Below are 27,304 nucleotides of genomic sequence, written 5' to 3'. Positions count from 1 at the left end.
CGATATGTCAGGGAGTTGAGCAAGTAGGTAACTATAAATCCTTCAAAGAATTAAGAAAATAAGTTACAGTTGAATATCACAGATAAAAATCATAGTGATGAGGAAATAAAAAAAGCAAGAAGCTTTGTGAGGTGTATACATAAAATTAAATGCAAATAGAAACTGGAAAAGAACCACTCCAGTATGTCACTCTTCACCGTCGAGCAACTTGTACTTATGAGAAAACAAAATATAAAAATAGAAAATAAAAAATTTAAGACAATTAAGAATTTGAACTACTTGTTCACGCGAACCAGATTCAGCTGTTGACTGTATATGTATGTATGTATGTATGTATGTATGTATGTATGTATGTATGTATGTATCTGTCCATCTATCTATCTATCTATCTATCTATCTATCTATCTATCTATCTATCTATCTATCTATTCTATTAATCTGTATTTATATATATGCATACATATATGCAAACTGAAACATATGTTTGACTATGTGTTATAACTGATTTTACTGACAAGAAGTACTATAATTTGAATAGAAAATGAATATTTAATTGGGAAGTTCCGTACAAATCTTCAAGTAGTTTTCTTCCTACAAAATTCTCTGAATAAGACTTTGAAACATGTTTGAATATCTCTTAGCGTCATCGCATCTCTCTCCATCCTCCTCCTCCTCTCTCTCTCTCTCTTACCGTCTCACATGCTCTCGATATACATTCATAGACACACAGGTACATAATACACACACATACGTATATTAGTATACATACATACATAATACATACATACATATATATATATATATATATATGTATATATATATATTATATATATATATATATATATAATATATATATATATATATATGTATATATATATATATATATGTATGTGTGTGGTGTGTGTGTGTGTGTGTATGTGTGTGTATGTATTTCGCTTTTTTATTTGGTTTGCAAGATTCGTGTGTTGAAGTATATTTTATTGTGCCTGAGTGAAGTCATTCACTTTTAGTGCCTTCTTATTAATTTAACACACTCACCGATTTCCACTCATTTACTTATTTCTACTGAAATTTCCGTTGCGTCTTGCAACCTTTACAATAGTCGTTGACTCAACGACTACTGAAAAGGTTTGCCAGACGCAACGAAAATTTCAGTAGAAATAAATAAGTAAATGAGTGGAAATCGGACCGGTGATTGTATAAATTAATTAGACACTAAAAGAGAATGACTCTTCCCAGATACAGTAATATATATGAGTATGTATGTATGTATGTATGTATGTATGTATGTATGTATGTATGTATGTATGTATGTATGTATGTATGTATGTATGTATGTATGTATGTATGTATGTATGTATTGGCTGATTAACAGACTGACCGAGGGAACAGTAGCATTAAACAACCGTAAACGTCACAGAAGATAGTTCTACGTCTGTTATCATTCTTTTACATTATGGTTTCACTATCTCCAATAGAGCAGTTAATAATCTCAAGTAGAGCAGCTATTTAGTCACAAAGAATATTCCAGTAATATCGATTTATCAGAAACATCGTGTAAAAGGAAAAAAAAGAAAAAACAAAATAAGCTAGAACAAAGAAAATACCAAAAAGAATATTACGAACCAGTGTGGTGGAAGTAAATTTTCCTACCAATTATTAAATATGCTTTTTGTTAAATATATCAACTGTGATGAATCCATTTCTTCAAATAAGATAATACGTTCCAACTGATTTGACTACAACCAAAGATATTAGCAATCTATTAAGCAATTTCTAAATCTGTCAATGGCATTACTGCTCATATTTTATGTCGAGATGGCTAAGTTATTCCCTTTATAAAACATCTGTTGAAGTGGTGAAATTTTGAGCAATATCTACAATAAGCAATTAGAAACAGGACCAGCCACATAACTTCTTTTATAGCTTCACGTACAAACGTCGAAAAATAACTCCACATATTTGACCCACTATGATTTTTTTATAACATGGTTTCTGTATATGTCACCTTAATGTCGTGCACTAATACAGTGTAATATATAGTACCACAGAACGGGATAGACACCAACTGTCTCCCCTTGATGTATTCCCAAATACTCTGCAAACAACTGTAGCCAATCTAAAACAACTCTCGACGAATTATAACAACTTCTCAATAAATTCCTGCATCTAAACGAACTCACGAACAACACCTTTCGACTTACTGCGATTTCTCATCCCTCCCACTCTCAGTCAAACACACTGCTATTTACAATATATTTACAATAGTTCGGCTAGTCCATTCTCACAGAGGGTGTTATGATTCTTGCCATAACAGAATTGACTCTGTATGTATTTAATATATAAACAGATACTGTCCATGATACAGTGTGCTATAAGAAAAAAGCGCAATGAAGCCCACGTAATGAGAAACAGTCTTTCGTGAGGGATAGGCAGAGGATATGAAAGCGATAGTGATCGAAAAGGAAAATTACAAGAAACTGGAAGAAATGTGTGGAGATGATATTGACCCAGCAGGAGTGAGGGTGGAATTCAAAGAATTGCCACCAATAGTGGATTTAATAGAAATTGAACCATTCATGAAGTACTACTAAAAAGAAAATAAGTATGTTTATATTGACAGGAAAAAAAGAAATAGAAAAAAAGAAAAAGGAAAAAAAAGAAAGAGCCAGGTGTTTTATGTTATGTTTTTTTTTAAATATTGAAAAATAGAAGAACAATTGTAGATAATGTATATAACGGTTCAAATACTTGCAATGGTATGAACACGATAATTAATTGTTATTTAAATACAAGATAATAATGGACTGAAAAAAAGGATTAATGGTACTGCATGTGATGAGGGGCGCATGCAGCCATTCATAACCTCATTGTTATATAATCATCTCATTCATATTCGTGTTTTGTATTGTCCCCTCTGTGGTGTCCTGTCTGTCCCTGTTTGTCCCCCGCTATTTTGGGCCCTTGTAGCTAATAAAGAAACAGAGAAACAGTCTTTCGTGTGGGAGGAATTGACAGGATCAGAGAATAATGGATACAATAATGGATACATAGTTCTTCTTTTGAGGGTCTTCGAAACGTCCAGTTCTAAACCTGTGAGATACCTACAAAACACCAACACTTCCAAAACACACTGAATCCCTATTTGACTAAAACAAATCACTTCTATCCATATATTAGGAAACAAAGCAAAGAATATACACAAACTATGCATTAATGAGGTTTATCAATGCACCAAATCACAATGTAGCTAAAATATTAGATAAAGCTCAGTCCTAGCTCGAACACAGGAAGGAACTAGCTTCCAAAACATAGTATAAGACACGTAGACTGGCTTAACTTTCTTACTCACGCAAATGTGCATGCGTGCTCGCACGCACACGCTTGTGCACGCACGCATACGCTTGTGAATGCACGCATGCGCGTGTGCGTGTAAAAGGAAGCTTGAAAGTCAGAAAGACTATGGATCCGCCGGCACATATGAGCAGCATAGGAAATGAATGTGACAAGAATAACATGGAAGCAAGTGAAAAGAAAAGCACAGAACAAAATGACAGTTTTTGACTAAATTAGGGAGCCTATATTTTGTAAGAGATCTGAAAGGGTCAGTATGATGAATCATGATGATGACGACAACAACGAAGACGACGTTCATTCATGATATCTATCTATCTATCTATATATATATATATATATATATATATAGATATAGATATTTATATATGCTTGAAATATAAGGATAAAATCTTTTAAAAAATTATCAGTGTCCAGAATATTACAAAGTACCTTTAAAGGTGAAGTTATAAATGCAATTATAAATATGAATTTTTTTTTTCTTTTACCCTTACTTATAATTGTATATACATACATATATATATATATATATATATATATATATATATATATATATATATATATATATATATATATATATATAATATGTGTGTATATTATATATATATATGCATATATACATACGTATATGAACATAGTTACATCTATACGTATATATATATATATGCATATGTGGGCACAGGACATCACGAAATTTGTACAACAAAAAATACGAAGTACGAGTACATGGAATATGAACTATTTTCTCGAACAACGAAAGGCACAAATGGAAAACAAAACAAACAACTTAAAGAACGACCCTTCATCAGTTGTTGTCTGTGTTTTCTATTCTCGTATTTCGATCAGTTCACAACAAGATACGCTTTCGATAAATCAGTTGCTCCCGCAAAGCAAATTAAACAAAATTTGTGGTTTTTGTGGAAGGTCAAAATTAGTAACAAAACAGGAGACTGAAAAAAAAACAGGAAGGACTGCTAAGCCTAAACGAAGTTGTGAAAGCGAACGCGTAAATCAAGCTTGGACAGGAGACAGACAAAAAGACGTCTTCCTTGATCCAGCTACAACGGAAAGAAAGAAACATATATATATATATATTGGGTCATCCCATAAATGATGTTCCATCTATTTGGCAGTTTTGCAAGGCCCCTCTTCCAAAATTCACTTGGCCGTGACGAAAAATACTCTTCCAGTACTCTATTGACGTCGTCTATAGAATTCAAATGATTTTGAAGACTGCGGAATAAATGATAACCAGAAGAAGCAATGTCTGTCGAATATGGTTGGTCGGGCATCGTTTCCAATTCAAACTGTTTCAGCTCTTGGAATGACATCCTCACTGTATGTGGCAGAGCATTATCCAGATATAAGAACAGCTTTTGTCTTGGAATGAAATATGGTCATTTTTCTTCTAGCGCAGGTGTCGATGAAGGTTTGAATGACAAAATCCAAGCTTTTCTGATAGTTCCTCAATAGTTACAATGGAATTTTGCTCCACCAGGAGTTGCAGGTTATATATATATGTATATGTGTGTATATCTATCATTCGGCATGGTAAATCCCTAGCAACTACACATTCTTTATTTTCTCTCCTTGTTTCTTTCTGTGTTCCTTTCTCTAGAAGAGCGTAGGCTCGCAACGTTAAAGACTTTTTCAATTCCTGAGCGTTATACTAATATGTCTGTTTGTTGTCTACACCAGCTGTCTTCGTCTTTTGTTTTGTCTTTTTTAATTCTCCGTATATATATATATATATATATATATATATATATATATATATACATATGTATGTATATTAATAATAGAAACAGTTTGAAAGAAAAAGACTACACGCAGTATAAATAGGGGAAAAGTAATGTGTGTACACACACACACACACACGCACACATACATATATATGTATATACACACACATATGTGTATATATACGTATGCAAGCATGTATGTATATATACATATGTATTTAGATGTGCGTATATGACTATACATTTTAAGAAAAGTAGATGGAAACAATTCCATTGCTATTTTAAACATTTAATTTCTCTACACCAGATTCCTTCATTCACTAAAACTTGTCTATCATATAATTAATAATTCTAGATTATATTAACTACATTATTCTAATAACTCAATTTTAAAATTTAGTTAAATGTCATAATTGAACTAAATTAATTTCATTGAATATATTTTGGATGTCATTTCATCAGAAACATTTTTGAGATTCTGTTCCCCCACTTGATAAGAATATATTATTTTTCGCGCATCGAAACTTAGTGAATACGCACACACACACATACGTATATATATATATGTATATATACACACATATATATTTATATTTATATATACGATACCAAATCCGTTAATGAATGCAAAACTTAAAGAAAATGGAAGGGTGACAATATTCGAATTATACAATAAACTTCTGACAATCTAGATCATTTGGATTATTAATCCGTTGTTGTAGATTAGAGATGGAATTATTTCAGCTAGTCTTGAATTATAAACTCACTATAGTATTATCGACAGAGATTTGAATGTATATGTGTATATATTTATGTGCGCGCGTATATATGTGTGCGTATATGTGAATTAATGTCAACAAAGTTATGAGAGTATTTGGTATATAAATGCTGTAATTAGTGAAAAGTTGTAGGAAATGACATTCATTAGTCGCTTAATGCGATTTACTCTCGATGCGGAAATAATAGTTAAGACTTAGTTGTCATTATTATCGTCAGCACCATCACCGCCACCACCATCACCACCACCACCACTACCACCATCACCGCCACCACCACTACCAACAAGAATAATAACAGCAACAACAATAACAACAATTAAACTGTTGTTCTCTTTCCATCTCCTTCTCTATAGAGATGTTGTCGAAACCGCCGTTATCCTCATCATTATTTTCATCATCAATACCATCATCGTTATCTTCATTATCATCACTTTAATACCTATTTTACTAAGACATCAAAGGTCGAAGGACTCTGCATACTCCGTGCCATTTATTTTAATATGCTTCAATTTGATAAAACCAATTACCTATCTGTACGTTTTTCTCACTCTATGTTAGTTCTGCCCGCATTCTGCATACTAAGCTACCGTGCCTTTGGTTTTATACAGCATACATCTCTCTCAACAAGCTATATTTTCCTCTACCCACCTACACCAATTAGATTCCTAAATTTATTGCAATAATTTAATTGGAGATTTTATGATTAAATTATGAAGACATGGCAGCAGGAGCAAAAGAAGGAACTGCCGAGTGGTGGGTACTGATTTCACATCTCTTGCCAGAGTTTAACCATAAAACAATTAATTTCATAGAGTATACGTAACTGTTCGTAATAGGTAAAAAATTAAAATAAAGACATTCCGTTGAGGAAATTGTCTGGCAACGACGGTTTACTCACCCAGTGTATGTTTGCGTGTGTGTGTGTAAGTGTGTGTATGTGTTTGTTTGTATAAAACTATATATATATATAGTAGAAATATGTTGCGAAAAGAAAATATAAATTACACGTGGAAATGTAAGGGTAAAATATGAAAAATCAACGAAAATGCATATTGCAGATAGAAAAAGGCTATTTATGACAGGTAGGGACAAATATATACATTTAGATTGACTGAGGTAGTAATACGAGTCATAAAAGTCATTATTATGAGATGATTATACATCTTATAATCATCTCATAATAATGACCTTTATGACTCGTATTACTACCTCAGTCACTCTAAATGTATATATTTGTCACTACCTGTCATAAATAGCCTTTTTCTATCTGCAATATGCATTTTCGTTGATTTTCATATATATATATATATACATATATATATATATATATATAGATGCACAAGTATGCATGTAAATGTATATATATATATATTATATATATATTGTTTCGAATTTTTGTGAATGTATATAGAATAATGCATAAGTTGAATAAAGTTAAAACAGCCTGGTTCTCACGTTTTTTATTAAGTTATATTAACAAAATTAGCGCTTTCACACAGCGTATTTATCAGATTTCAAATGTGTTTGACTGACAGTTAAGTTCTTCACAACTTTAATACGTCTTAGAACTGCCATAAAATATTGGTTCGTGAAAGATAGAGAAGCGATCCCCCACTAGATTTACTCTAACCTTCATACCAGACGCGGTCAGCCTCATCCTCGAAAACAATACATTCCTTTTTAATGGAAAAAACTTCTTCCAAATTCGAGGCACAGCTATGGGGACGCGATTTGCTCCAGTTTTCGCGAACTCAGTACTGGGATACTTGGAACAAAACCTACATAAAAACATAGAAGAGAACTACGGCATGACTTTTAAAGACATGTAGAGGACACATGGAGAAGTTACCTCGATGATTGTTTCCAAATTCGGACCAAATCCCTCGGAAATCTGGAAGAATTCAGCCCCCTCCTCAATAATCTACACCTTAGTCTTAAATTCACAAGAGAAATGAGCATTGCTTGACATAATGGTAATTAAAAACAACACCACAATCACAACTGATATTTATTACAAAAGCGCAGATACACACCAGTACCTAAATTTCAAATCATGCCACCCAACACACACAAAACGCAACATCCCGTACTGTCTAGCCAGGAAAATTTGTACTATAGTCTATCATCTACATACCAGAAACACACAACTTATAGAACTCAAAGGATTTCTGCTCGAGCAAAATTACCCTCTCCTACTTATAGAAAAGAGCAAACAACGAGCAAAACAGAACAACTTAGAGCAACACGAAAATGACAAACCCATCAAAGGAACACAATACCATTTCTAGTAACTTACAACCTGCCTCACCAAAACGTTTTTAACATCATCAAAACAAATTTGTCAATCATAAAACAAAGTGCCACCCTTGTCACTCTCTGTGCACGCTGAATCTTCCTGAGGACTACGTTAGGTGTACACGTGTCTGTGGAGTGCTCAGCCACTTGCACATTAATTTCTTGAGCAAGCTGTTCCATTGATAATATTACCTGGGACCCTCGTCGTCGTAACAGACGAAGTGCTCCTTGTATATATATATATATATATATATAAAGGATATTTGTTAACTAGTCGTTCAACTCCATTCTTTCATATACTTATAATCGTAAAATAAACATACAAATTTCCGCACGAAGACACGTAGTCTATGCCCTAGGGACGTAGCTTCGACCGTGTTCTTTCTGATGTGAATTTGCTACCCAGGTATCGGTTACCTTTCGAATTATCCTTAATAAGATAATTCATTCAACTACTCAAATATATATTGTTTTTTGTTTTTGTTTTTCCAGTTTCAGCTCTTGAGCTGTGGCCATGCTGGGGCACCGCCATTGTGGTGAAAGAGTACAGCAGGGATCACCACCCCCTGCCGGAGCCTCGTAGAGCTTTTAGGTGTTTTCGCTCAATAAACACACACAACGCCCAGTCTGAGAATCGAAACCGCGATCCTGCGACCGCGAGTCCGCTGCCCTAACCACTAGGCCATTGCGCCTCTACATATATATATATATATGATTAATCATACTACGATAAAATGTAGAATTTATTAATATTAGAAATATCAAAAAGAAAAAAGAGAACTATCTCGAAGAGATAATTTTGTTTTCGATCACACTCTTGTTAATAAACTTTGCTTTCGATCTCGCTACTCTAAATAAATTTTAAATTAGATCACAGAAATGCGAGTTATACCGTGAAGTGATTTCAAACTGTTGATTTTCTACTCAACATTTGCACATGGTTTTGTTGAAAAAGCATTGATAATTTTATAAAAACGAATATTGTTTTCCATTTATTTGTATACATTATTTGCAATATGAGTCCAAGTTACATAATCATTTTTGGGGTTTCTTTCTTAGGTTCACCACTTATTGGTGAAATCAAAATGTTCAAAGTATCTCATAAAACCTCGCTGTCTTATTATTGCCGAAAACTTCGAAATCATAAATCAGATCGTTAGTTATCTGTTACATTAATCTTAGTGTATCTATTTCCTGTTACTGCATTATTTTGAGTGGGCGTTGAAACAGAATTTTACAGGTCATTGACATTGATATCACAAATCAGTGAAGACGGTAATTAAAGCAGCAAATACCTTGTTACTGTTAACTACCAGAGAATTAAATTATCGGTATTAGTAAAAGAAAAACACACATACAAAAAAAAAAACAAAACAAGAAATGAATATAAATATGGTTAGTCAAGAAAACATCGAGAGTAGTAAACAGAAAGCAACAAAACATCGACTACATAGCAGAATTACCACGATGTCGATAATAATCACGTAAGTAACTTGCTGATTAGTAACAGAGTAGCCATACTAAATTTTTAGGATTTTATATCTGAAAGATTTGCCATAAAAAGAAGAAAATGAGAGAAGAAAAAAAAATCTTATTAGTTATTGAAGATGTAGATGAATCTAATTTATAGTCATGAGATGTTTCTCAATATTACATTTCTTTAGTCTGAAAGTTGGTGTTTTAAATAATCATAAAATCAATGTTTAATTTGATCATTAAGATATAAACAAAAATTCAGCAAGGATATATTTATGTGATTTGTAAGATCTAATTTTATGTTTAAGAAATGTGTAAGTCAAATTAGGAAATCTGAATTTAATGATAGGACAATCCTGTTAATAAGATTATTTCATGGTATAATCTTCCGATATTAGGCATTGTATAATGACTTCATAATTAGAAATGAATATTTAGTGAATGAGAGTAGAGTGACACGCAGAATGAATATCTGGCGACCTGATGAATTAGAAATCATATATTATATCCACTTGTCCATCACATTTCTCACTAATTATCATATAGTAATATGACCATGCGCACAGGTACACATATACACACAAATACACATATATGCTCAAACACATATATGCACAAACATACAAACATACAGCACTACAATCGCACAAACATACACAACCCATATTAAGTACGTGCTGTGCAATTTGTGATTAGGCATATTAGAAATATGGTAACAGTGACGATCAAAATTCTATAAACTCACAAAAACTGTTGTCCCCCATCACAGATTAACAGAATCATCGTTTCGTTCTTACTTCTTTCCTTTTCCCGAATTTCTCCTCATCATCAGCAGTAACATTTGAATTGGGGATGTGAGCATTTCAACCCACTCTCAGCTTGTTTCTCGAAGGAATGTGCTGATGCTAGAGATAACGAATCTAGAAAACATCGTCACATTATCCGATAAGATACGACATGTAAGAAAGACAGAAAGTCCAGGAACAACAATGGTAAAAATAATATTTTACTAGCAGGACCCGTGAATATTTCACGAAATTAATGGTAAACGTATCCAAATTAATGATAAGCTTTATTCAAAATACCTGAAAGCGTAGCCTGTGTTGTGTCTGTATCAAAAGATAGCCACCCAACTGCTAATCATTGAAAAGTGAAGGAAATTTGAATACTATGATTACTTAATGTACTTTATATATATATATATATTTTATATACTTTATGCAAAATTTAATAGACTTAATACACAACGCACACTCTCTCTCTCACTCTCCACCTTACCCTCTTTTCCTCTCTTTTCTTTTGCTCTTCGCTTTTCCCTTAAACTAATCACGTGAAAGCCCCTTATAGCCCTCTAAGTAACGGGGGAAAAATAAGTAAGCTCAAGAAATTACACATTTCATTCACCACCACCTCTCCTCCCCTCCCACTTCTCCCCATCCATCCAGCCCTCCCCTTTCTCGCCTCTGTCCCCTTCAACTAATAACGTGGAAGCGTTATGGACGGGCTAAGTAACGGAAGAACAAGCAGAATTATTATAAGACAATATAACCTAGCATTACATATAGCAGGAAGATCTAATATAGCTTGGAATTCTTTAATTTGACAGATTAATATTTTCCAGAGGAAATTTGACTAAGAAACAACTTTAATCTTAATTATTCGACTCAGAAGAAATTTGGTTGTAATACCAAAGTATATAATGCTGCTTGGATGAATGAAACTCATTGGCGAGCATCAAACCGAAACCGACTTTGCAAAAGTAGAATTCATAAGAATCACACATTTACTAGTTCCGCTGAGGAACAGTTTCATTAAGTGTCTTCTACTATAGCCTTGAACCGATCAATGAATTGTGAGTTAATTCGGTTACACACACACACACACACACACAAACATATGCGATTATTTGGTAAGCGGTGCTGAATTTTACAATCTGTAACTAATAATTATACTATATGTATGTATATAAGGCGGCAAACTGGTAGAAACGTTAGCACGCTGGGTGAAATGCGTAGCCTTATTTCGTCTGCCGTTACGTTCTGAGTTCAAATTTCGCTGAGGTCGACTTTGCTTTTCATCCTCTCGGGGTCGATTAAATAAATACCAGTTACGCACTGGGGTCGATATAATCGACTTAATCCGTTTGTCTGTCCTTGTTTGCCCTCTCTGTATTTAACCCCTTGTGGGTAGTAAAGAAATACGTATTTCGTTTGTTTTTACGTTCTGAGTTCACATTCCACCGAGGTCGTCCAATGAAATTTAAAATGAAATGCAGAACTGAAAATACAAGTAAGACATAACAACAGTTTGAACTTTGCTTTGTATTTCTATGAGACCTCTTGGTCAGGAGAAAATGTGTATATGTAGAACCAGTATCTTTGGCTCAAATAATTAGAAAGTGTTGTGACATCCAAGATGTGAGATTCATACTGTAATCATTGCCATTCGCGTATCTCTGGTCTGCTGTTGATGGACTGTTTCAGTTTAATAATCATGATAGCCTCCTCAAATAGCTCATGCTACGTTCTATTGCCTTGATGGTAACGATAATATTCTGTGGATGGTTGTGATCTAGGTGCCTTTTCAATATGCTTGTCTGTATGTGTTACTTGATGCAGTTATGTAGCTTCTGGATGGTTCCATATTTATTAACATTAAGGAGGGGGCTGTTTACTGGAAGTGTAGTGTTAGCAATACTTTATATGGAAGACGAAATGAATAACAAAAAAAAATGGCGGGATCTGTAAAGAACGAGCATAGAAATGTTTAAAAAATGACTGTAATGAAAAAGAATTTGAAAGTTTCCATGACGGCAATAGAGAACATAAAATTGAAAGCTTCAGAGATGGCAAGGATAGAGATTAAAAATTAAAATACATAATAAATTTTATATCGTTATGAATTTCTCTTATTGTATTTTTGTGACATTTATTTTGTATTTGATTTCCTTATTTTTCCATGCATGCCGTTTATTTGAAATATATATGAGGCATAAGCATTCAAAGTTTTGAAGAAGAAACAAATTAGTTCCTTAAATTTAAATATATTCTATCGAACCTTTTCGTCAGAATTATGTTGCATGTTATACACAAATATATAAATATATGCATGGGTTTAGAATTTCGTTAAACAATCGCGTGGTTAGAGATACAAGCCAACTTATTGGTATTTTGGACGAGTCTCTTTTACCATTGCATTTTGTGTCATTACTATAAGGTAGTAAAATGGCGCATCGATCAAAAATAACTTCGATCACATTACACCATTTTCGACTATCGGTTTTGTTCTACAACGAAAAAAAGTACTCCAGCCATAAAACCAAATGCAGGAACCTAATATTGGTACACTTAAAAGACTGAAACTAGTTAAAGAATAATAATTCCTAAAATACACAATTTATTTCATGAACTTGACTGCAGTCATTTCTAACCCTAACCCTAACCCTTCTTAAGGGGTTTCAGGTACACTTATTTTAAAATTTGCAATAGAGGCACTGTTAGTGTTTTGCAATACAAGATTGGTTTGCAATATTTATGCTACAGTAATTGGAATTAAACTCATGCTGATATTTTTACTTCCCTTGATGTTTCGTGGCGTTTTTGGTTGTTGCTTAATTTGAGGCCATACCTAATCAACCAGATTTATGGCCAAAAGCATTCAAGCCTCCCCCAAGAACCTTCCCTATCTCTTTCCTTTCTTTCCAGTGAACAGCGCATTCAGAACTGAATCATTTAACATAGCTGTGTACACCTACCCACGCACATACACACATAGCACACACACATGCACACACACACACATACGCACACGCACACGCACACACACACACACAAACATATATATATACAGAGATAGATATAGATACATATACATATAAATACATATATATTGGGTCAATCCCATAAATAATGCGGTTTTTTAATACTTTTATTTTTCAAAATTAAGATAAACAAAGATCTTTTTCAATTTAAAACATATCTCCTTCATTTTCTACATTGTTCTTCCATCTGTCTGGTACACTGCCAAGGCCCCTCTTCCAAAATTCACTTGTCCGTGACAAAAAATATTCTTCCAGTACTGTTCTGGCTTCGTCTACAGAATTCATATTCTCTCCGTCCAAACAACTTTGAAGACTGCAGAAAAAATGATAACCAGATGGCGCAATGTCCGGCGAATATGATGGGTGGGGCAGCGTTTCTCATTCAAACTGCTCCAGCCTTTCGAATGTCACCCTCGTTGTTGAAATCAAAGATGGTCGTTTTTCCGATGGCACGTCCGTGTCGATGAATGGATGAATGGCCAAATCCAAGCGCCTCTGCTAGTTCTTCAACAGTTATGCTGGGATTTTGTTCCACAAGGGTTTGTAGGATGTCTTCGTCGAGCTCTACAAATCTTTCAGTACGTGGCTTCTCTTCCAGGCTGTAGTTTCCGGTTCGGAATTTCTGGAACCACCGTTAACACTGGCTTACGCTTATTGTCCGATCCTCATATTCTGCATTAATATTCCCCACACTTTCCGTTGCCTTTATTGAACACATAAAGCAAAATATGCCGAATATGCTCCTTCGACAATTTCATTATAGCTTTTAAAAAATAAGTTTAAAAATCGAACTGCACTCTTCAAAGCTTTCACTAAGAATAAGTACAAGTTAAAATTACTACCTACTTTTATAGTAAGTTGAGGCAGGTAGCTCATCCCGTCCCCTCCGATTTTTAGCTCATGCAATTGAAAAAACCACATTATTTATATACATTACACTTGTATATGAATGTATGTATATATGTATGCATATGTGTGTGTGTGTGTATTGATCGAGAAAGAGGAAAGAGAAACAAGGGAGGAAAAGAGACTGTAAGTCGTTAAACTGTAAGATAAAATATCTGACAGTAATTGTTAGCTTTCTACACTCAAATTCTGCCGAGTTCAACATTGCAGTTCATTTTTCATCAGCGTCAAGAAGTATGAAACAGCCAATAGTTGACGCCAGTTGTTCTTTTGTTTCTATCGTATCTTGTTCTGAATTCTCAGGATTCAATGTTTTTGCACTGTTGGGATCGGGATTGAAAGAAGACAACACAGTGTTTCAAAGCAAAGTCAAATAAACAGGTAGTCGCTAACGATATAGATAAAATTTTTGCATTAAAATCTCGTTTGTGTTACCCATACTCCACTGTTGGCGGCGCCTGTCACATACATACATACATTCATAAGAGTTACTCTACCTTGATTACAAGTTCAGCTTTATATCTGTAATTATTGGAGCACTGGGAATTGTAACACAGTGCCAAGATACCAGTCCTGAGAAATTCCGATTTTTAAAACCAGAAATAAGAAAGCTGATCCAAGATCTACAGATCTAAGCCGACATTGGAACTGTAAAAATTTGTCAAACTTCCCATTAGTTTATCATTCAAATATATATGAGCATACCTAGGCATGCAACTATAAGCACGATAATACATACATAAAACAAAACATACAAATCTGAGGATGCCCTAACTCAAAATACTGCACACATACATGCACAAATATCTTGTTGATGTTGAAATACCATTGAAGGAAACTTGATTCTAGGATAGAAACCGGCTCCTTCTCTATAGGCAAGAAGTCTTGAAAAAAACACAAAAAAACTGAATAACGATATACATACACTCACACATTCATACATATCTACGTATATATATATATATATATGTATATATATATATATATATATATATATATATATATATATATGTATATATATATATATGTGTGTGTGTATATATACATATATATGTATATATATCCATATATATATATATGACAGAGTGCCTCACTTGTTACCTTAGTGTTTACGACAACGTATAATTGTACATATGTATCTATGTATGTATGCATGTATGTATGCATGTGTGTAAGAATATAAATATATATATATATATATATATATATATATATATATATATATATATATACAACTCACACGCATGTATCCATCTATCTATATATATGATATATATATATATATATGCATGTATGTGTGTGCATGTGCGTTTGTGTATGTGTGCGTAAGTATGTATGTATGTATATGCAAAATCATGTAGCTGATCAAAGTTAGCTAAATTCAGCTTAGCAGTTCTTAACACGTTCGTGTATTGGCGTGATTCTCAGTTTGTTATCTCATGTGATTTTTGTCAAAAAAATTAAACAAAGATCAATATTTATATGATCAATTTTTTTCAACAGAGATTACTGACTTGTTACTTTTGAAAGATAGACCGACGGGTATATTGTAGCGATAAGTAAGTAAAGAATTACTTGGTTATAGTGAATTACAAATATTAACAATGCTGATTGCAATCAGCACTTTTCTCTTTGGTTAAATAGAGATCCCTGCAGAAGTCCTTTAGAGCCCCTTGAGAAAATGGTATTGGTTTATTCTCACTTTCTGGATCATTGGGCTCCACACATTCACCACTGGAATGTTCATCAGCACTGATGGAATTCTGCATTTCTTTATCTGGAGGTTTGGGCACAGGTGAATTTTCTGAGTGCTCCACTGGGCGCATTGCTGATTGAAAATTTGGGTATACAATGTGTTTCTTTTTCTTTGCTGTAGTACAGCCTGTAAAGTCATGGTGACAGAAATAGCAATCATAAGAGCGATCTTTCTGCTCACGCCAAATCATTAGCACACCAAACTTCATGTGAACATTTTTTCCTGAACACCAGGCACTCAATGTTTTCACACATGTAAGGCGACCCACAAGAGGAGCCCATGACAGATCCTGGTCTCCTAAGTAACAATCAAAGTACGCCTTGTATATTTTCTTGATATGGCGTGTAATAATGCGCTTTTCTTTAGCAAAGTCAATTCCCCACAAATATAACAGAATCTGTTTGGATCATTTTTGCACTGTCTTGCACTCATTGTTGAAAACAAATAAGATCTGAAAGATAAAAAATAACATTAAACACAAGCTTTGAATCACATTGTAGGTGTTACTCAGATTGGTCTCTAGCCCTGGATTAAAACTCATTTTACAATGCGGTAGAGAATTTTATTTAATAATAATGATAAAAAGGGTATACAATGACAATTCTGTAGAGACCATGCCTAATTCAACAAAAAGAAGGCCAGAAGTAGATTTCTCGTGTCATTTTGCATATAAAAATAGCCACAGATCTCTTGTACTTTTCTGAGTGTTGCACAGTGTTATTGTAATAAGATCTCGATTGCTCGAAAATTTGGGATAACAATGCTTATAAACAAAATTATTCTGGGAAATATTTGAATTCAAAATATTTCCTTTCCAGGAGAGACGGACACACACACACACCACACACACACACACGCACACACACACACAAACGAACACACACACAAACACACACACATACAGACTGTCACTCACTCACACAAACACACGCATACACATAAATAGACAGACACACACATACACGCACACACTCACACATGTACACGTACAATCGCACATACACAGACTTATTTGCACAGATATTTAGACATTCAGCCTTCGATTTTTTCTCATCTAAAGAGATTAATCATCATAATATGTACATAGTATTATTCATAGATCTACGTGTTTCGGAATAGCATAAAGAGTAAAGAATCCCTTCGGTCATGAATGACCATGGAATTGCACCTAGAAAGTTCTCCTCTGAGGCACAAGTCCAGGCAAGGTGATTTATGAAAGACCAGCGGTCACCCATGCATACCAGCCTCCCCTCTCAATGCCTATTTAATCCAAAAGAAAGGCAAAGGCTGATACAGCTTGGCACCAGTGACATCACAACTCATTTCTGCATGGGCACAGGTCTTGTACTTTAGCCTAAGGCCGACCAAAGCCTTGTCAGTGGATTTGGTAAGCGCAAAGAAGCCCGTGGTATATGTTTGTATATATATATGTCATCGTTTTTCGGCTGACCGCCCTTGATGTCAGTCGCCACTCTTCTGTTCTGTTTCGCCACCCGGTCTGTTAAGATTTTTCCTGTTTCCCTTTTCCTTGCTCTAGCTCACTACAATATCTGATGGACGAAAGCCCATTCTGTTTGTTATTTCCTTGTCTTTGTATATGTACATTCGTTTGCCTTGCCCAGGGGCTTAATACCTTCAGCTTAAGCCCTTGGCCCAACTGGTTTCGAGACTACGGGCGAGACTACGTGGACATTCCAGACTCCGACTGAAGACGCATTGACTGCGAATGATCCGTGTATCTTGTTTTGTCCTGTTTGCCGTTGTTGTGCTATCGTCCATTTCCTGCTGGTTATGTTTTGACGATTTCCGTTTGTTGTGCTTTTACCTTTGATATATATATATATATATAATATATATATATATATATATATATATATATATATATGTGTGTGTGTGGTGTGTGTGTGTGTGTGTTGTGTGTGTGTGTGATTATGTCTTTGTGTCGGTGTTTGTCACCCTACCAATGTTTTTGTGTTTATGTCTGCGTAACTTAGAGAAACATAGAATATGTACTAGGCTTACAAAAAAAAATATCCTAAGTCGATTTCTTCGACTAAAACCCTTTAGGGTTGTGCTCCAGCATGGCCGCAATGAAATAACTGAATGAAGTGAAATAAAAAATTAACATATATATATATATATATATATATATATATATATATATATATATATATATAAAGATAGATAGTTAGATATAATTATATAGATATATGCATACTTTACTTGTAACGAAATTAAAAATAGATCTCCTTTCATGGAGGACTGAAAGAGTAAGTTCAACTCCTGCTGTTCGTTGCGAGTCGTAATTAAATACTGCAGAATATAGTGGCGTCTATTAAACAACATATAACTACAAACTAAACCCACTGAATACTTGAAAACGTTCGTATTAAGAATCAATATGCAGAAAAGACTTGTCAAAAATAACTAATACATATATAGTACACATGCTGGATGTTGTGTGTGGTTCTGCTTAACGTTGTGTGTCGTGTATAGGCGTAGGAGTGGCTGTGTGGTAAGTAGCTTGCTTACCAACCACATAGTTCCGGGTTCAGTTCCACTGCATGGCATCTTGGGCAAGTGTCTTCTGCTATAGCCCCGGGCCGACCAAAGCCTTGTGAGTGGATTTGGTAGAAGGAAACTGAAAGAAGCCTGTCGTATATATGTATATATATATATATGTATGTGTGTGTGTTTGTGTGTCTGTGTTTGTCCCCCTAGCATTGCTTGACAACCGATGCTGGTGTGTATACGTCCCCTTAACTTAGCGGTTCGGCAAAAGAGACTGATAGAATAAGTACTGGGCTTACAAAGAATAGGACCCGGGGTCGATTTGCTCGACTAAAGGCGGTGCTCCAGCATGGCCACAGTCAAATGACTGAAACAAGTAAAAGAATATACATTATACACACACATATATATATTGTTGACATAAGAATTCATAAACGTTCGAGAGAACATGAAATAATTCTTTTTTTACAACATTTTGACTGAGTAGTTAGAGAGTGTACCTCACAATCATGCAGTTGCGTCTTGTGTTCTTCAGCAAGACACTTTATTTCAAGTTGCTCCACTTCACTCAGCTGCAGAAATGAGTTGCGACGCCACTTGTGCCAAACTTTGTAACATCATAGCGTGAAGAAGAGGCTGCTATGCATGGGCGACTGCTGGTCTCCAATAAACAACCTTGCCCGGACTTACCTCGGAAGGTGACTTTTTAGGAGCAATTCCATGATCATTCATGACCTAAGAGGGTTTTTACCATTTATCCTAATGGCATTAGTGCCACAACCAACTGCCAGTGTGAACGTCTTCAGTATTCCATTATTAAACAAAGTCTTTGAAGTATTGTGATACCACTTCTTTGCACAAAACCCAACAGAAAATTGATTAATGAACCGTGTTGTAGCATAATTGTGGACGCTTCTGGCGTTACTACCTATTTACCTTCATCTTCGACACCTGCTAATTGTGCACTCCGGCGTTGCCCGGGTGTTATAACCTACAGCCACATTGTATTTTATATATATATATATATATATGCATGTATGTATGTATATATATATATATATATTTATACACACACACACACACACACACACACACACATATATATATATATATTTATACACACACACACACATATATATATATATATATATATATATATATAGGCGTAGGAATGGCAGTGTGGTAAGTAGCTTCCTTATCAACCACATGGTTCCTGGGTTTAGTCCCACTGCGTAGCACCTTGGGCAAGTGTCTTGTACTATAGCCTCGGGCCGACCAAATTTTGTGAGTGGATTGGGTAGACGGAAACTGAAAGAAGCCCGTCGTATTTATATATGCATATATATATATATATATATATATATATATATATATATGCTCATTGTTTGAGTTCAAGTGGAACATGCACACCACACACAATGCACTCCGGCGTTGCCCGGGTCGTTGATAGAAATAACATTACGACCAACTGGTATTGGAGTACCTGTCTCTGATAAGGAAAAATTGATTTGAAATTGCACCAGTAACTGAACACGGTGTGCATCCCGACCAATGATGTGACACGCACCGTGAGGGACTTGCGTGTGTATGTGACCTTAATTTGCCCTCTCATAGATACGTGGTGTTGTTGTTGTCTTTACTGAGGTTATCGGGTTAGGCATTTGTTTTCCATCGCACCACTCGTCTTATAGTACATGCTCATCCATTATGAAAGATAGGGAGATTGTTGCAAAATCCTTACGAACCGTGCAACTTATGAAATGAGTAATAGGCATGAATATATACTAATAACGATAAGCAGCTTTGCATAAATCGGGTTGAATAAAGAGAAAAATATTAAAGGCAAAAAAGCTCGAAAGGTTTCCGTCATTGCTTCACGTCTTTACCACTCTTGAACGAATATAAGCTCTTGCTGTGCGTAGTCCTTGGGGAAATTTTTATTGAATTTAAATCTGAGAGCGCTCCTTTGGTTTCCTTAGTTATTTGCTACCAAGAAAATCTACATGGACAAATTGTTTTCGGTAGTAATGCCAGAAGCGATCATAGTTATGCCACAACACGGTTCATTAGTCAAGTTTCTGCTGAAAAATAGGGCTTTGGGTAAAGAAATGGTATCAAAATACTTCAAAGATATTGTCTAATCAAGGGACACTGAAGACGTTCACATTGGTGGTTTAACGGAAAATATGACAATAATTGTTTGAAAGAAGCATGTTTTTTGGTCATTTTCCGCTGATAAATAGGGTTTTATGCATCACAAAGGCACTCATAACACTCCTTGTATATTGCCGCATTTTGTTTTTGCACCGAAACATTAATAGTGGCAACGTAGATTAGAAGCGAATTCAAATATCGCGACCCGACATCGTTTTCGAGGTTATTTTTATAGTAAAAAAGGTGTGCAAAAAACATTCTTCATTTGGTAGCAGAAATATTACTGAATCTTCTGATACTACAGACGTCAACATAGGCAACTCACTTTTCGAATCCATGAGGAACATACGCACCATATATTATATATATATATACTCCCCTTTGCCTTCTCTCTCTTTCTCTCTCTTGATATATATTTATATATATATATATATGTATGTGTGCGTGTATATATATATATATATATATGCAAATATACGACGGGCTTCTTTCAGTTTCTGCTTACTAAATCCCGTCTCAAGGCTTCGATTGGCCCTAATCTAAAGTAGAAATCAATAGCGTAAGGTGCCACGCAGTGGGACTGAACCTGGAACCACATGGTTAGTATGCAATCTTCTTGCTACACTGTAACGTATATACATATATATATACACTCATGTGTATATATATGATTGTATGTTTGTATGTATCTGTGTATACATGTGTATATATGTGTATGTATGTGTGTATGTATGTACGCAGCTAGGTAGGTATGTAAATGTACGAATATTTATTTCTTTACTGCCCAGAAGGGGCTAAACATAGAGGGGACAAACAAGGACAGAGGAAGGGATTGAGTCGATTATATCGCCCCCAGTGCAAAGCTGGTACTTTATTTATCGACCCCGAAAGGATGAAAGGCAAAGATGACCTCGGCGGAATTTGAACTCAGAACGTAACGACAGACGAAATACTGCTAAGCATTTCGCCCGACGTGTCTGCCAGCTCACCGCGTTATGTACGAATATATTGGCAGTACAGGCACACTTAAAAATGGTTGTTATGTAATGAAGATTTCTCAACAATAATTAAAACAACTGGTAGTAAAGAATCAGCTGACTCTTAATCACTGCAGTTGGCCCAATCGATTTTATCTATTTCTTGAACATTTGTTGCACCAAACAAATATCAGAATCCCATACAGTTCCTTTAATGACCACAAGAAAGCAGAATTAAAATTCCATCAAGCAGAATCAATGGTGAACTTTTTCTCCGGAGTTGTATTTGATTCACTTACAAAATATGCTAACGCTCTTCAAAATAACACATTTAATAAATAAATTTGTAGACATTTTTTTGTTGTTACTGTAAATTCGTAGTTACTTCGTTATGCACAAAATCAATACCAAAGATTTCCTTCAGCAAGTATTATACACGAACTGAGAGCTTGATTCGATTTGCTGTCCAGTTTTAACTTATTTCTGTAAATAATGTAAGAAAAGACGTGAATATTATAAATCCTCATAGATTACATTTTCTATGTAATAATTCCAGTCATTCATTAGCAAAAGTCTGTACCGCATTCTAATTCAACTTACAGTTACGTCTATATTATACAACATCCAAATTTTTGCAAAGTACTCTACCTACGTCAGCAGTTTCACGCTATCGAAGCATTTTCGGTTACATTCGTCTCGTGGACAACTTCCTCACCACCATTATTATTATTAACAACAACAACGACAACAGTGTGGAGGCGCAATGGCCCTGTAGTTAGGACAGCGGACTCGTAAGAACGCGCTTTCGATTCCTAGATCGGGATTTGTGAGTGTTTATTGAGCAAAAACACCTAAGCTCCGCGAGGCTCCGGTGGTGGATGGTGAACCCCGCTGTACTCTTTCACCACAACTTTCTCTCACCGTTTCTTCTTACTTCTGCCACAAAGCAGAGGAACCATGGTGTAACCCACTATGGTGTGGTAAACATTCAGACCTTAGTCTAGTATGTGAATCCCCTGTACCCCAGGATGGTTCAGCTCTCCACCTGCTACAAGCCACCATTTACGAAATGAGGATAACAACATAGCTTTCGCGCCCGTGCAACCGCCAGTCTATCTCGTATGCTGGGTGGATCTTCAAGTTGCCACACATGCATTTTTAGTAGCTTAGAGTAGGCTCGAATTAGAGATTATTCTTTGTGGCTAATGGCGTGAGTCCTGATTGGAAGAAGAAGAAGAAGAGAAGAAGAGAAGAAGAAGAAGAAGAAGAAGAAGAAGAAGAAGAAGAAGAAGAAGAGAAGAAGAAGAAGAAGAAGAAGAGCACTTCTCTCTCGGGGGGGGGAGTATCAATTTGCTTTTCAAGTGAAGCTGGCACAGAAACAATGTAAGAAAGGAGAACGCTTGCCGAGTATTTGATAAATAGTGATGAAGGCCCGCTGCAATATGCCACGAAAGATATGGGTGTAAATACAGATGAGATGATAGGCAAGGCAGAGTTTAACCAAAGAGCTAAGAAGACGAAAAAAGACCTTCTTGAAGTGTGAATGCATGTACAGTTTGAAAGGAATTCACAAGACGTTAAGGATAATAGAGCATCGTGGGCATGGCTTGAGCGAGGTAACTTGAGGCGCACCACCGAAAGCCTGATCGTTGCTGCATAAGATCAGACTCTCGCTACCAATTCATCGAAGTATAACATCTACAAAACTTCTGACACCCAGAAATGCAGACTCTGTGGAAAGAGTGTGGAAAGTGTGACCCACTCGGTAAGTGGATGTGAGAGCCTTGCACAAAAGGAATATAAAAGCCGACACGATAAAGTGTGTGTATATCTTCATTAGTTCTTATGCCGTAAATACCAATATGAAGTAACAGAGAACTGGTATGCGCATGTATCAAGTAAAGTTTTGCAGGAGAATGGAAAAGTAACGATACTCTGGGACTATGATTTTCAGGCGGATCGTGTAATCGGACACCATCGGTTGGATATTGTCATATTGAATAAGAGAGTCAAATACCGTCAGATCATTGATGTAGCCATACCAAATGACATGAATATTGTGAGTAAAGAGGTTGAAAAAACCCACGAAGTACTACGAATTGAAAGCGGAAATGGCAAGAGTGCATGGAATGCGAAAGGGTAAAGGCGAGACCAGTGGTGATCGAAGACGAGTAAATCATCCTTTCTTTCATAGGCAAAAGCCTAAAATATTAGGAGAGGGGCGAATCGATTGCAGTGATCTCAATGTGTAACTGGTACTTATTTCCGAAAGGATGAAAGTGAAAGCCAACCTCGGCGGAATTTGAGCTCAGAACGTAAGGACAGATGGAATTCTGCTAAGCATTTCCTCCGGCATGCGAATGATTCTGCCAGTATACCGCCTTTCATGAATGATGTCAATTTATTTCCTGGTTGAGTGACGCATTCAACTGATCCAACTTTAATCAATGAACCAAATAGTATGTGACTTTTCTAGTTTTCACACGCACTTGTCATTCTAGATAAATAAAACGATTTTACTGGTGAATAAGAATAGGATTTCTCAGGTTGACTTACCCAGGTCATAGGACATGAAGGTAATGGAATCTGTTGGTGGGTAATGAACTGGACTAAAAATGGGACTTCTACTAGATTAACCTCTCCAAGTCTCTGTATATTAAGGATAAAGTCTTTGATGGTGTTTCAGTGACATACAAAACATTATTGGACACTTCCATTCATATATCTGCACTCTCTTCTCAGATCAAAGGCTGAAAATCGAAATTCACAGAGATTGGCGTAAATTCAATATAGAAAATATATTGTTCACTCTTCTTATATGCAATATATATAGCTTATCCAACTCCATGCTTGCAAATAAATTCAAAAGGATACCAAAAGATCAATATATATACACATATCTGCGTACATATACGTGTCAGTGAGAATGTGTGCATGTGTGTATATATATGGAGATAGAGAGAGAGAGAGAGAGAGAGAGAGAGAGAGAGAAAGAAACAGTAATAGGTATGTATTACATATATGAACATTTACATGTACTTATATATTATAGTATGGGAAAATTAAACAAAGGGAACTGTAGAGCACACACATAAGTTATCTATATTTTATCTATATATCTATGCATACATACACACACACACATATATATATATACATACATATATACATACATACATACATACATACATACATATATACATACGTACATATATATATACATATATATATATATATATGTGTGTGTGTGTATAGATATATGTATAAATATAAGTCCACACACATATATACATATTTATATTCATATATACATATATATATATGCATATAAATGTGTAGATATATACTGATACACATACGCATAAATGCTTACGAGCATATATTGGTACATACATTCATATATACACGCACATTGATGCAGTTACCAATAACACACGCATATAAGCTATATTTCATAATATATAGGACACAAGCATGTATCATTTTTGTTGCAAAAATGGAAGGTATAATATACGCATAAAAACAGAACTATATGTAAGAAAATTATACAGAAAATCTAAAAAAAGATATATTTTAGGCTAGTCTAGAGAAGAAAAAATAGGAAGAAAAAGTCGTTATAGACACAAGAGAGAGAGGAAAGAAAATGTAAGACAGACAGTAGCAAATAAAGGGGGAGAGAAGAAAAAAATAAAGTGGAAATAGAAAGGAAGAGAATATGAAGAAAGAGATCCTCTCTTTGTGTGTGGTGTGTGCGTGTGTGTATGTGTGTGTGTGTGTGTTAAAGTATGCATGAGACAAGGGTGGTAAGAAAGAAGAAGAACAAAAAGCAAATGGAGAAAACTCAAGATGGGTACTGATATTCATACAGCATGATGTAGAGCGTGTTTAAGTATCATTATTCATGCAACTTGAAAATAATACACTCTATAAAAAAAAAAGAATCTTCTCAATAATGGAAACAGACAATACATATATATATATATATATATATATATATATATATATATATATGTATATATGCATTCAAAGAAACATCAATCACATAAGAAGCGTAAATGTATACACTCACTAGCAGTATCGCCCGGCGTTGCTCGGGTTTGTAAGGGAAATAACTATATAAGCATTTTTAGAGATGTAAAGTATAATAGCCATCTCAATATGGCTAACCACAAAGGGGGTGGGGGTGTTACTGTAGCTTTTTACGTTCTGAGATTTGATAATAAATTTTTAGAGAGTTACTTCCCTTATATATGCCAAAAATGCATTAAAAATGGGAAAAATTGATGATAAATTTTTTTAAAATCGTAGACTCATCGTAGACGCGCGCTAATACCCAGAAGGGCTCGATATGAATCACGACTATAAGATACCCGGTTTTGGTTAAACTGCACCGCAAAATGTGGGAGTAGTTAGGAATCTAAATCGTAGGAGACAGACAGCACACAACCTCACTTTCATATATAAAGGTATGCATACATATAAACAGTCACACAAATACATGCTACAGACCAGGCGATGACTCAAATATGCATAAATTTATGCATACATGCACAAAGTAATATGCACACCAAACTTGCATATCTATATTGTTTTGTACAGAAGAAGGAAGAAATTGAAATATATGAGACAGTCACGTAAGGAAATGTGATGTTTATATTCTTTTATTAAAAAAAAATTTTTTTTACCCTTTTAATTGTTTCAGTCATCTGACTGCGGCCGTGCTAGAGCACCGCCTATAGTCGAACAAATCGACCCCAGGACAGGACTTATTCTTTGTAACTCTAGTACTTATTATATCGGGCTCTTGTTACTGAACCGTTAAGTATATATTATATATACACACACATATATAAATATATATATATAATATATATATATATATATATATATATATTATATATATATATTATATATATATATATATATTATATATATATATATATATATATATATATTATATATATATATATGTGTGTGTGTGTGTGTGTGTGTGTGTGTGTAGGCGCAATGGCCCAGTGGTTAGGGCAGCGGACTCGCGGTCATCGGATCGCGGTTTCGATTCTCAGACCGGGCGTTGTGAGTGTTTATTGAGCGAAAACACCTAAAGCTCCACGAGGCTTCGACAGGGGATGGTGGTGATCCCTGCTGTACTCTTTCACCACAACTTTCTCTCACTCTTACTTCCTATTTCTGTCGTACCTGTATTTCAAAGGGCCGGCCTTGTCACTCTCTGTGTCACACTGAATATTCCCGCGAACTACGTTAAGAGTACACGCGTCTGTGGAGTGCTCAGCCACTTACACGTTAATTTCACGAGCAGGCTGTTCGGTTGATTCGGATCAACCGGAACCCTCGTCGTCATAACCGACGGAGTGCTTCCATATATATATATATATGACGGGCTTCTTTCAGTTTCCGTCTACCAAATAAACTCACAAGGGTTTGGTCGGCCCGAAGCTATAGTAGAAGGACAGAATCCAGAAGCATGTGGTTAGGAAACAAGCCTCTTATCACACAGCCACTCCTACATATAT

This window comes from Octopus sinensis, linkage group LG2 (assembly GCF_006345805.1).
Source record: "Octopus sinensis linkage group LG2, ASM634580v1, whole genome shotgun sequence".
NCBI lineage: Eukaryota > Metazoa > Mollusca > Cephalopoda > Octopoda > Octopodidae > Octopus > Octopus sinensis.
The sequence above is the reverse complement of the archived record's forward strand: the minus strand, read 5'-3'. Positions refer to the sequence as shown.